The sequence below is a fragment of the Microcebus murinus genome, chromosome 2 (assembly GCF_040939455.1).
Source record: "Microcebus murinus isolate Inina chromosome 2, M.murinus_Inina_mat1.0, whole genome shotgun sequence".
NCBI classification, from domain to species: Eukaryota; Metazoa; Chordata; class Mammalia; order Primates; family Cheirogaleidae; genus Microcebus; species Microcebus murinus.
Window position 1 is genome coordinate 39,984,635 of NC_134105.1, and position 12,499 is coordinate 39,997,133.

Below are 12,499 nucleotides of genomic sequence, written 5' to 3' on the forward strand. Positions count from 1 at the left end.
AGAAGACGACTTAACTATATTTGAATAAATGTAGGTTGTACTGTACTTAAAAAAATAACACATCCCCTGAAAATAAGCCCTACGGTGTCTTCTTGAGGAAAAATAAATATAAGACCCTGTCTTATTTTCTGGGAAACACGGTACTACAATGGTGGATATATGTCATTATACATAAAGACATAGCATGCACATTACCAAGAGTGAAACCTAATTTAAACTATGGACTTCGGGTGATGATAATGTGTCAATGTAGGTTCATCAATTGTAACAAACAGGCTGCTCTGGTGCCAGGTGTTGTTAGTGGGAGAGGCTATTACATGTATCAGGAACAGGGTATATATATGGTGACTCTACTTTCTGCTCATTTTTGCTGTGAACCTAATATTGCTCTAAAAACAATGTCTAAAAAATGTGACAGAAAGAATAACAAAATCAATCAGAAACATAATTTGTTTTAAAATGTAACAATTATGTTGAAAAAGAAATACTAAATTTACCACATAGCACAAACTATAAACCAATGAAAATACTGCACTTTGTTAAATTATTTCTGTAAGAAATACCTTGTATACTACGTTTTATGGAAATCAGGATTTTTCACTGTTCACCCTTGCCCTAAATGCCTTAAATTCAGATGTATGTCTCTAAACAATGATTAATAATATGAATAAAAGTTAGAGTCTTTCTGCCAGCAAAATCAAACTGTATGGAATTAAAAGATAGCATCTTTGATTTTAATGGTTTATTTACTAAATTACAAATCTGGGCAAATACTTCTAATCATATAACCGTACATCATATAAACATAAAAACATTATCTAAAACAGCTCAAAATACAAGTCATTTACTCCAAACTAACTGTGTGTATGCAAAAGGATACTTCCAGGGGGAAAAAAGAGAAAAAAATTAATTAAACTTACCTAGGTGTTTCTGCACTAAAACATACTACTCAATTCAGACCTAGCTTTTATAATTCCTATTTATAGTACAGTCTTCTAAATTCTACCTTGATCTCTATCCAGAGTAATACTGTCTTTTTTATTTTAAAAATGTATTAGGTTCTTCTTTCTAAATTATTATATAAAGTAATATTTTAAGAAACTGATAAAAATGAAAATTTAAGTCAAAATCATACTAGATTTTCACCATTAATTTCTTTTTGACTAACATTTTCCAGTAAAAGCTGTAGCAACATACAACTGTAAAAAAAATGCTTCTGCTCCTAGTTTTTGTACATTTGAACTTTTTAATCAATATATTTTGCTTCTGTTACCCTTGATAGCTGTTCTACGTAACTGTCAAAAGAGTTGTCAAAACATATGGCTATTTCTAAATTCTTATAGGAACTGATGCAAATTCTTTATTTTAAAAACTAAAATGAGCTCTATTTCTAAAAGATTAGTTTTACCTTATCTAGTAACCACAATATCTTTAAATTTTCTTTTTTGTGGGTGTTTTTTTTGTTTTGGAAACAGGGTCTGGCTCTGTTGCCTAGGCTAGAGAGCAGTGGCATCATTAGCTCACTGCAACCTCAAACTCCTGTGTTCACATGATCCTCCTGTCTCAGCCCCCAAGTAGCTGGAACTACAGGCACATGCTACTACATCTGGCTAATTTTTCTATTTTTTGTAGAGACATCATCTGGCTATATTGCTCAGGCTAGTCTTCTTTTGTTGTTGTTTTGGTTTTTTGGGTTTTTTTTTTTGAGACAGAGTCTTACTCTGTTGCCTGGGGCTAGATCGCCATGGCATCAGCCTAGCTCACAGCAACCTCAAACTCCTAAGCTCAAGCGATCCTCCTGCCTCAGCCTCCCGAATAGCTGGGACTACAGGTATGTGTCACCATGCCCGGCTAATTTTTTTCTATATATTTTTAGTTGTCCAGCTAATTTCTTTCTATATTTTTAGTAGAGACAGGGTCTAACTCTTGCTCAGGCTGGTCTCGAACTCCTGACCTTGAGTGATCCACCTGCCTCGGCCTCCCAGAGTGCTAGATTACAGGCGTGAGCCACCATGCCCGGCCTACTCAGGCTAGTCTTGAACTTTCAGCCTCAGGGATTCTCCTGGTTCAGCCTGACAAAGTGCTGGGATTACAAGCATTACCTGCCCAGACAAAATATCTTTAAATCTCCTAATGCTATTATATTAATACTATAATGATTCTTTAATAATTTTGTAGATATTATCTTACTGACAAAAGCCATAAAGACTTGATATAACAATATTGACTGGTTGGGCACAGTGGCTCACACCTGTAATTCCAGCACTTTGGGAGGCTAAAGCAGGAGGATCACTGGAGGACATGAGTTTGAGAATAGCCTGGGCAACATTGCAAGACCCTGTCTCTACCAAAAATTAAAAAATAAATAAGCTGGGCGAGGTGACATATGCCTGTAGTCCCAGCTACTTGGGAATCTGAGGCAGAAAGATCGCTTGAAGCTCAGCAGTTCTCGGCTGCAATGAGTTATGATTACAGTACTGCACTCCAGCCTAGGTGAGAGAGTGAAACTCTGACTCTCAAAAAAAAAAAGTTGATCCACAATTTTTCCTTATGAAACTTTTTAGACACATTATTTATTCTTCCGCTCATAAAAATCTCTAGAAACCAAGTTTGTGTATATAAATAAAAGCTACAAAGATTAAACAGAAAGTCAATGTGCCTTATATGGATAAGTGCTGGTAGGAAGTTTAAGACTCAACATTGCCAGGTTTTACTTTAAGTAAATTTTTCATATAACTAAAAGTACGTTTAAGGTCAGGCACAGTGGCTCACGCCTGTAATCCTAGCACTCTGGGAGGCCAAGGCGGGAAGATTACTCAAGGTCAGAAGTTCGAAATCAGCCTGAACAAGAGCGAGACCCCATCTCTACTAAAAATAGAAAGAAATTAATTGACCGACTAAAAACATATATAGAAAAAATTAGCCGGGCATGGTGGCGAATACCTGTAGTTGCAGCTACCCGGGAGGCTGAGGTAGAAGGATTGCTTGAGCCCAGGAGTCTGAGGTTGCTGTGAGCTAGGTTGACACCACGGCACTCTAGCCTGGGCAACAGAGTCAGACTCTGTCTCAAAAAAAAAAAAAAAAAAAAAAAGTACGTTTAAATTGTAAACAGGAACATGTGTTATGAAAAAAGACTATACTTATACAAATGAAAATTCGATTCATTATCTAATTCTCCCCATCTTTTCTTGTTAGAGAAGCAATTATTCCTCAAAAAAAGTATAATTTTATAGCAAAATTACTATTTTTGACTTTTTCTTTTACTTTGAGCAATGAAGAGTAAAATATTTTCTGAAAAAAGTTGTAATTCCTTGAAATGAAGTTTTCTCTAAGAAGAGAGTATTTTTTTTTTTTTTTTTTTTTGAGACAGAGTCTCGCTTTGTTGCCTAGGCTAGAATGAGTGGCGTGGCATCAGCCTAGCTCACAGCAACCTCAAACTCCTGGGCTCGAGCAATCCTTCTGCCTCAGCCTCCCAAGTGGCTGGGACTACAGGCATGCGCCACCATGCCCGGCTAATTTTTTCTATATATATTATTTGGCCAATTAATTTATTTCTATTTATAGTAGAGACGGGGTCTCACTCTTGCTCAGGCTGGTTCTGAACTCCTGACCTCGAGCAATCCGCCCGCCTCGGCCTCCCAGAGAGCTAGGATTACAGGTGTGAGCCACCGCGCCCGGCCAAGAAGAGAGTATTATGAAAACAAGGCTCATCAATTCCCGGTGCACACTCACAGCAAAACTGAACCAATATTGAACCAAATAAAATTAATGTTAGGCCTACTTTCTAGTTCTTGGTTCCATCTTTAGAATATGGTAAATAGATATTAAATGAAATTCTAACCTTAAATGACAATTATGTCTTTATTAATTATCAAAATGTGAAGAATTTTTAATGACTCTCTTTTTAAAAGTTTAATATAGAAGAGTAAACAATAGCATTTATTAATAGAATATATTCTATTCATTTCTAAATACATTATTAAGACATCAGCATCAGTTCATTTCTAATTTTTTTTTTTTTGAGACAGAGTCTCGCTTTGTTGCCCAGGCTAGAGTGAGTGCTGTGGCATCAGCCTAGCTCACAGCAACCTCAATCTCTTGGGCTCAAGCGATCCTACTGCCTCAGCCTCCCGAGTAGCTGGGACTACAGGCATGCGTCACCATGCCCAGCTAATATTTTCTATATATATTTTTAGTTGGTCAATTAATTTCTTTCTATATTTGCTAGAGATGGGGTCTCGCTCAGGCTGGTTTTGAACTCCTGACCTCAAGCAATCCACCCGCCTTGGCCTTCTAGAGTGCTAGGATTGATTACAGGTGTGAGCCACCACGCTCAGCCCATTTCTACTTTTAGTTCTAATCACATATTCTACCTTGCTTGAATCCTTACAATGCCTACCACAATGCTAGGTACTTAGCAGACATCAAAATCACTAGCGATTAAAATACTATCTATTACAGACTAATGTTTTCACATCCCTCCTTCCCTGCTGCAAATTTTGGCAGAAATTGGAATTGTTTCAAGAGAAGTTTTTGATACCTTTCTATAATTCTCCATCATTCCATTAGCTGAGTGACTTACAAGTTCTGGGGCCTAAGACTTAAAATGCTTGGATATACTAGCTTAGAAAGTTTACCTGAAATGATTGTTGCATAATTAATGGAGAAGCTAATCACAGCAATAGTTACCACTCCAGTAACCTTTCCATGGGATAGACAGGGAAACTATTTTAAGGTAAAATTACAGACAGCTATCAGAAGTTTCTACTGCTTAAAAAAAAAAAAAAAAATTAGGCCAAGCACAGTGGCTCACGCCTATAATGCTAACACTCTGGGAGGCCAAGGCAGGATTGCTCAAGGTCAGGAGTTCCAAACCAGCCCCAGCAAGAGCGGGACCCCGTCTCTATTAAAAATAGAAAGAAATTAATTGGACAACTAAAAATATACAGAAAAAATTAGCCAGGCATGGTGGCACATGCTTGTAGTCCCAGCTACTCGGAAGACTGAGGCAGAAGGATCGCTGGAGCCCAGGAGTTTGAGGTTGCTGTGAGCTAGGCTGACGCCATGGCACTCTAGCCCAGGCAACAGAGTGAGACTCTGTCTAAAAAAAAAAAAAAAAAATTACATAATGAACCAATTTTTAGCTAAGGCCTCCAATCACTGAGGCCTACCACCTGCTGGGTAACCCTGAACAGGAAAAAGAGTAGATGGATCAGCTGTCTTTAGAGTCTACTCCAAAAAAAAAAAATGTTATGATTCTACAAAATCTTTTATAAGTTATAGAAAATTACCAGGGATCTCTCAGGATCCATAAAGTAAAAGCATTTATAGACGATGCTCCCCTCCCCTACAGGAAAATAGCTTGCTAAACAAAAAGGAGTCTAGACTGAATTTCTATACATGGTACATACTTAATAAATGAATTCTAAATAATGACTATATTATTAAACATATCTAAAGTTATTAAAATCTTAATATCCTTTGGCATACGTAATTAATTATTTTTTGCACTGAAATACTGGCAGTAATAAAAGAAACCTAAAATAAATGACTAAGTATTTCCATATTTTAGCATTCATTAGAATCACCTGGAGGGCCCAACCCCCAGAGTTTCTGATTCCATAGGTCTATCTGGGATGAGGCTTGAGAATGTGCATTTCTAGTAAGTTCCAAGGTAATGCTCATGTGGCTGCACTGGCAGCCACACTTAAAGAACCACTGCTCTAAGAAGTGGTCATGAAAGTAGAAGTGCAGGGAAACCATTCTCCTCTGTACAATTTTACACACAGTCAATAATCTGATTTATGTCAGTTTCCCCACTAGATTGTAAACTCTGTGAGGTAAGAAACCTTTTCTGGCCGGGCGCAGAGTGCCTCATGCCTATAGTCCTCGCACTATGGGAGAATTGCTTGAGATCAGGAATTCAGGACCAGCCTGAGCAAGAGCAAGACCCTGTCTCTACGAAAAAACAGAAAAATTAGCTGAGCATGGTGACACACACCTGTAGTCCCAGCTACTTGGAAGGCCGCCCAGGAGTTTGATACTGCAGTGAGCTATGATGATGCCACTACACTCTATCTCAGGCAACAGAGCAAGATTGTCTCAAAAAAAAAAAAAAGTATCTACTATTTAGTCCTACTATAATAAATAAGGATTTGTCTGTCTCAAACATTTCCCTTAGAAACAGAACCATACACACAAGTATCTCCCCACCCTAACCCCATCTTCCCAGTATTATTTTAATAAGATATACCAATATTATTCACAGCTGGGCCAAGTATTATACTATAGCACAGAGCTTGCTAGATGTTTATCAAAATTAAAATTCATTTTCTCCTTTTTCCCAAGCACACGACTAGACTACATTCCCCAACTTTCTCTGCAGTTAGGTGTGGCCTTATGATCAAGTTCTTACCTCCTCATGTGATCTTTCCCTTCTCACTGCATAAAATTCTTAACCATCCAGCTTCAATCATTCAACAATTATGTTCTAATCCAGACCAATGAGTCTTAAACTTTTGTACACTGGAATTAACTACTTAATGCAGATTCTGATTCAGCAGATTGGGTCTGAAGCCTGACATTCTGCATTTCTAAAGCCCAAGTGATGTCCACACTGCTAGCCCTTGGCCGTCTTTTGGGTGAACAACATGGACAATGGAACTTGGGCCCCTGAATGACCACATGGAACAAACTACTTACCTAGATCTTGTGACCACTTACCTAACAACTAATATATGAGAAAGGATTCAATCTATTTTTTAAGCCACTGTATTACTGGATCTAGCCCTCTGAGTTAAGTAATGCATATACTATAATCACATTTCCCTTTTGGTATAATTTTCAGTTTTACCTAGAATTATTTCCTCATTTTTCCTAAGCTTTTTCTATATATCTATTAATAATTCATTGACACAACTCTAAATATCTGTTCAAAACCCAGAAATAAAGCCACTTATCTACAGCTAACTGATCTTTGACAAAGGTGACAAAAACATACACTGGGGAACACTGAATAAATGGCGCTGGAAAAATTGGCTTCCCATATACAAAAAGAATCAAATTGGACCCCTGTCTCTCACCATTATTAAAAAACCAACTGAAAATGGATTAAAGATTTAAATGTAAGAGCTGAAACTATAAAAATACTAGAAGAAAATCTAGGGAAAATCCTTCTGGACATTGGTCTAGGCAAAGAATTCATGATTAAGACCTTAAAAGCACAAGCAACAAAAACAAAAATAGATAAATGAGACTTAAACTAAAAAGCATCTGCAAAGAAAAAGTAATAATCAAGTGAACAGACAAGCTGCAGAATGAAAGAAAATATCTGCAAACTATACAATTGACAAGAGACTAATATCCAGAATTTAAAAGGAACTTAAGCCAGGCGCGGTGGCTCACGCCTGTAATCTTAGCACTCTGGGAGGCCGAGGCTGGAGGACCGCTCAAGGTCAGGAGTTCGAAACCAGCCTGAGCAAGAGCGAGACCCCCCGTCTCTACTAAAAATAGAAAAAAATTAAAAGGAACTTAAATAACTGTGTAACTCAAACAATTCAACAAGGAAAAAAAAGAGGTAAAAAGTAGGCAAAGGACATGAATGGAGGTTTTTCAAAAGAAGACATACAAATGACCAAACAGCATATGAAAGCATGCTCAACATCACTAATCATCAGAGAAATGCAAATTAAAACCACAATGAGGGCCGGTGTGGTGGCTCACGCCTGTAATCCTAGCACTCTGGGAGGCCAAGGCAGGCGGATCATTTGAGCTCGGAGTTCAAGATCAGCCTGAGCAAGAGCGAGATCCCGTCTCTACTAAAATATAGAAAAGAAATTAGCTGGACAACTGAAAATATACAAGAAAAATTAGCTGGGCATGCTAGCACATGCCTGTAGTCCCAGCTACTTGAGAGGTTGAGGCAGGAGGATCACTTACGCCCAGGAGTTTGAGGTTGCTGTGAGCTAGACTGATGCCACGGCACTCTAGCCCGGGCAACAGAGTGAGACTGTCTCAAAAAAAAAAAAAAAAAAAACCCACAATGACATATATCATCTTATATCAGCCAAAAAAGCTATTAATAAAAAGCCAAAAAATAACAGATGCTGGCAAGGATGCAGAGAAAAGGAAATGCTTATACACTGTTGCTGGGAATGTAAATCAGTACAACTTCTACAGAAAACAGTATGGATAGTTCTCAAATCTGAAATGGGACTACCACTTGATGCAGCAATCCCAGTATTGGGTATCAGCCCCAAAGGAAAAGGAATCATTATAGCAAAAAGATACCTGCACTTGTATGATTATCACAGCACTATTTACAATAGCAAAAATATGGAATCAACCTAAGTATCTATCAACAGATGACTGGATAAAGAAAATGTGGTATATATACACAGTGGAATACTATTCAGCTATAAAAAAGAATTAAATCACATCTTTTGCAGCAACATGGATGGAACTGGAGGCCATTATCTTAAGTGAAACAACTCAGAAAGTCAAATACTGCATGTTCTCAATCCTAAATGGGAGCTAAATAATGTGTACACATAGACATAGACATAGAAGGTGGAATGATAGACACTGGAGACTTGGAAGAGTGGGAAGGTGGGAAAGGGGTGGATGATGAGAAATTACTTAATGGGTTCAATGTACATTATTAGGGTAACAGATACACTGAAAGCCCAGACTTCACCACTATGCAATATATACATACAACAAAATTGTACTTGTACCCCTTAAATTTATGCAAATAAAAAATACATGTACTCTCAATGTAATCAAAGACATCAAGTAATTTGTGTTTTTGTTGTTGTTCTCTTTTTGGATATCTCTTTTTGGGAGCTTTCTGGTCATTACTAGACTTCCACTCCAATTATCATCCTGAGACTTCTTTTCACTATCATCCTACCAATTCCCTTTCCCTCTCTCCTATTAATTCTTCTTTTTTCCTCTTCCAAGATTTACTCCCTCTTTTAGTGGAACACATTCTCCAGCAGCTTTCTATTCATAAGAAACAAGAAAGATACTGAAGAAAACTATTATGTCCCATTCTGGTATTTCATTCTATGTAGGAGGATTATCCATTATCGTAACATTTCTGACCTATTTCTACTCCCCTCATTCATTCCTTACCTAAGGAGAGGAGGTAACCTATTTTATCGGTGAGTTTGGAAAAATAATCTGGGCAAAACTTGGCCTCTTTTCCTATCCTTCCTCTTTAGATCCTACTGTCCACAGAGAAGAAAACCCATGCTGTTCCTTCACCCTAACATTTACAGGTGTAAGCCTCACATAGGGCCTGCAGTTCTTTAGTTCTGCCTGTGTCCAAAGGGTAAGTCTGCTTAATTCTGGCATTGAGTATTAGTAAACTACCTGAAAGTATTAAGCCTCATTCTCCAAATTGAACCTTATCAATAATAAAAGTATATTCTAGCCTCCATATGCTTCCTTTGTCTTACCCAATTTGTTTGTAATTCAGAAAATCAAAGAGAATGCTATTTATTAGACCCTCTTAAACTCCAACAGGAGGTAAATTTTATAAGACTTTGCATATTTGAAATTTTATAAGACTCTGCATATTTGAAATGTCACAATTTGTTTAGTTAGGTATAAGATTCTGGGTTAGAAATTATTCACTCAAAATCTTTTAAGTTCCTTTTCAATGATTTCTAGTTTCTAGGACTACTACTGAGAAAATTATGCTATTCTTATTCTCCACCTTTTTTACTGAACTGTTTTTTTCTCTACGGAAACTTTTAGCATATTCTCTCTGCCTCAGCATTTTGAAATTTCCAAGTAATATGCCCTGCTATAGATATTTCTTCATTCATTTTGCTGCATATTCAGTTACCTCTTTTAATCAGTAATTCACATCTTTCATTTCTGGAAATTTTTTCTTGTACTTTATCTTCTGTAATTTCCTCCTTTCCATTTTCTCTGTTCCCTTTCTATAGCTCCTATTAATGGGACTTTTGGCCTCCTAAATTGCCCCTCTAATTTTCTTTTCTCTATTTTTCCATCTCTCTTTTTTTCTCTTTCCTAAGTGATTTCCTCAACTTTTTCTTCCAACCCTTTTATTATATTTTTACTTCTAAAAACTCTCTCACTCTCTGATTATCCCTTTTTACAGCATTAATCTTGTGCTATAATCTCTTATTTCTAAGAACAGAGTTTTTCTGAAGGTTTTTCCTGCTTCCTGTGTTTTTCGTTCCCTTACATTATTTACTTTTTTCTCTAGCAAGCATATCAACATATCAATAACAGGAGTCACAGAAGAAAGAGAGAAGGGTGTAGATAAAATATTTGAAGAAAAAATGGCCAGAAACTTTCCAAATCTGATGAAAGGCACAAATACACATATCCAAGCAGCTCAATAAATTCCAAGCAGAATAGAGACCCCATCTCTAGTAAAAATAGAAAAAAATTAATTGGTCAACTAAAAATATATAGAAAAAAATTAACCGGGCATGACGGCGCATGCCTGTAGTCCCAGCCACTAGGGGGCTGAGGCAGTAGGATCGCTTGAGCCTAGGAGTTTGAGGTTTCTGTGAGCTAGGCTGATGCCACAGCACTCTGGCCTGGGGAAGAGTGAGACTCTGTCTCAAAAAAAAAAATTCTCTGACCAGCAAAACTACCCTTCAAGAATGAAGGAGAAATTACATTGCCATCTCAGAAATGATTATACTGACAGATTAATAAAAAAAGAAAAAATACAGAAATTACATTGCCAAATAAACAAAATCTGAGAACGTTCATTACCAGTAGACACACCCTACAAGAAATGATAAAAGGAGTTCTTAGGCCTGAAATGAAAGGATATTAGACATTAACTCAAATCCATAACAAGTAAAGAACACTAGCAAAAACAACCTACACAGATAAATATAAAAGCCAGTAGTACTGTACTTTTGGTTTGTAACTCTTGAATTTTTTTCTTTTACATGATTTAAAAGATAAATGCATAAAAAATCATTATAAACCTATATTAATGTACACACAATATATAAAGATGTAATCTGTGACAATCAGAATATGAACAAGGAGAGACAGATGTGTAGGAGCAGAGTATATGTATACTATTGAAACTTAGTTGGCATCACTAAAAGTAGGTTGTTATAAATTTAACATGTTACATTGCTATCCCCCAAGGCATCCACTAATAAAACACAGATGCACAGAGAAGGAAATCAAAATGGTATTCTATAAAAAAATGAACTAAATACATAAAATACAGTATAAGAGGAACTGAGAAACAAAAGCATATAAGACATATAGAAAAGAAATTGCTAAATGACAGAAGTAAAACATCCATAATTACTTTAAATGTAAATGAATTAAACTCTCCAATTAAAGGCAGAGATTGGCAAATTGGATTAAAAAAACATATGATCCATGTATCATCTATCTACAACATGCACTTTAGATTCAAAGAGGTTGGAAGTAAAAAGGATAGAAAAAGATATTCCATGAAAACAGTAACCAACAGAGAACTAGGGTGACTATATTATTGTCACACAAAATATACTTTTTTTAATGCAGTTAGATTTATGATCAAATTTACTGGGTCATAAAATATGAAATGTCCATTTAGAATCACAAGTTTAGGCCAGGCAGGTGGTCATAAAATATGAAATGTCCATTTAGAATCACAAGTTTAGGCCAGGCAGGGTGGCTCATGCCTGTAATCCTAGCACTCTGGGAGGCCGAGGTGGGTGGACTGCTTGAGGTCAGGAGTTCGAAACCAGCCTGAGTAAGAGGAAGACCCCGTCTCTACTATAAATAGAAAGAAATTAATTGGCCAACTAATATATACAAAAAAAATCAGCTGAGCATGGTGGCACATGCCTGTAGCTACTCGGGAAGCTGAGGCAGCAGGATCACTTGAGCCCAGGAGATTGAGGTTGCTATGAGCTAGGCTGACGCCACGGCACTCACTCTAGCCTGGGCAACAAAGCGAGACCCTGTCTTAAAAAAAAAAAAAAAAGAATCACTAGTTTATTATATCTCAAAAAAGAAGCAGTACAATTAATCAAAATATGTGCCTAAACTATCAACACAGTTTTGCCATTTTAATGGTAGCTTGTTTAGGCCAGCAGTGAAGAAAGTGCATAGCAGTGAAATCACAAAAGGCGTTTTCCACAGCTTGTTGATAATTGAATGTTTTTCATGGCAAGAAGTGGTCCAAAGCGTGGAAGAAGTGGTAGTCAGTTGGTGCAAGGTCTAGTGAATATGATGGAGGTAGAGAGTTTCCAAGTCCAGCCTCTGTAGTTTGAGCAGCACTGTTTGTGCGACATGTGGTGGAGTGCTGTCTTGCAAGAGGATTGGCCTGTCTCTATTGACCAATCTCAGCTGCCTTAATTGCAAGCATCCTCATCATTTCGTCCAATTGGTTGTAGCAGACATCCACTGTAATCGACTGACCAGGTTTCATGAAGCTGTAGTGAATAATATTAATACCAGCACTGGACCACTAAACAGATACCATTAGCTTTTTTTG

At 37.1% G+C, this 12,499-nt stretch overlaps 1 protein-coding gene across 10 annotated transcripts in view; it reads right to left on the reverse strand.

The window, feature by feature from the left end:
• TUT4 (terminal uridylyl transferase 4) overlaps positions 1-12,499 on the reverse strand; it is a 113,884-nt gene that overhangs the window by 83,354 nt on the left and 18,031 nt on the right. The window contains exon 1 of one of the 10 annotated variants that reach the window (XM_075998404.1): positions 2,944-3,067. The exons of the other annotated variants lie outside the window; for them this stretch is intronic. The gene's annotated coding sequence lies outside the window, so the exon portion shown is untranslated. Of the gene's footprint in view, positions 1-2,943; positions 3,068-12,499 lie in introns of those variants that run through there. 10 annotated transcript variants of the gene reach the window in all.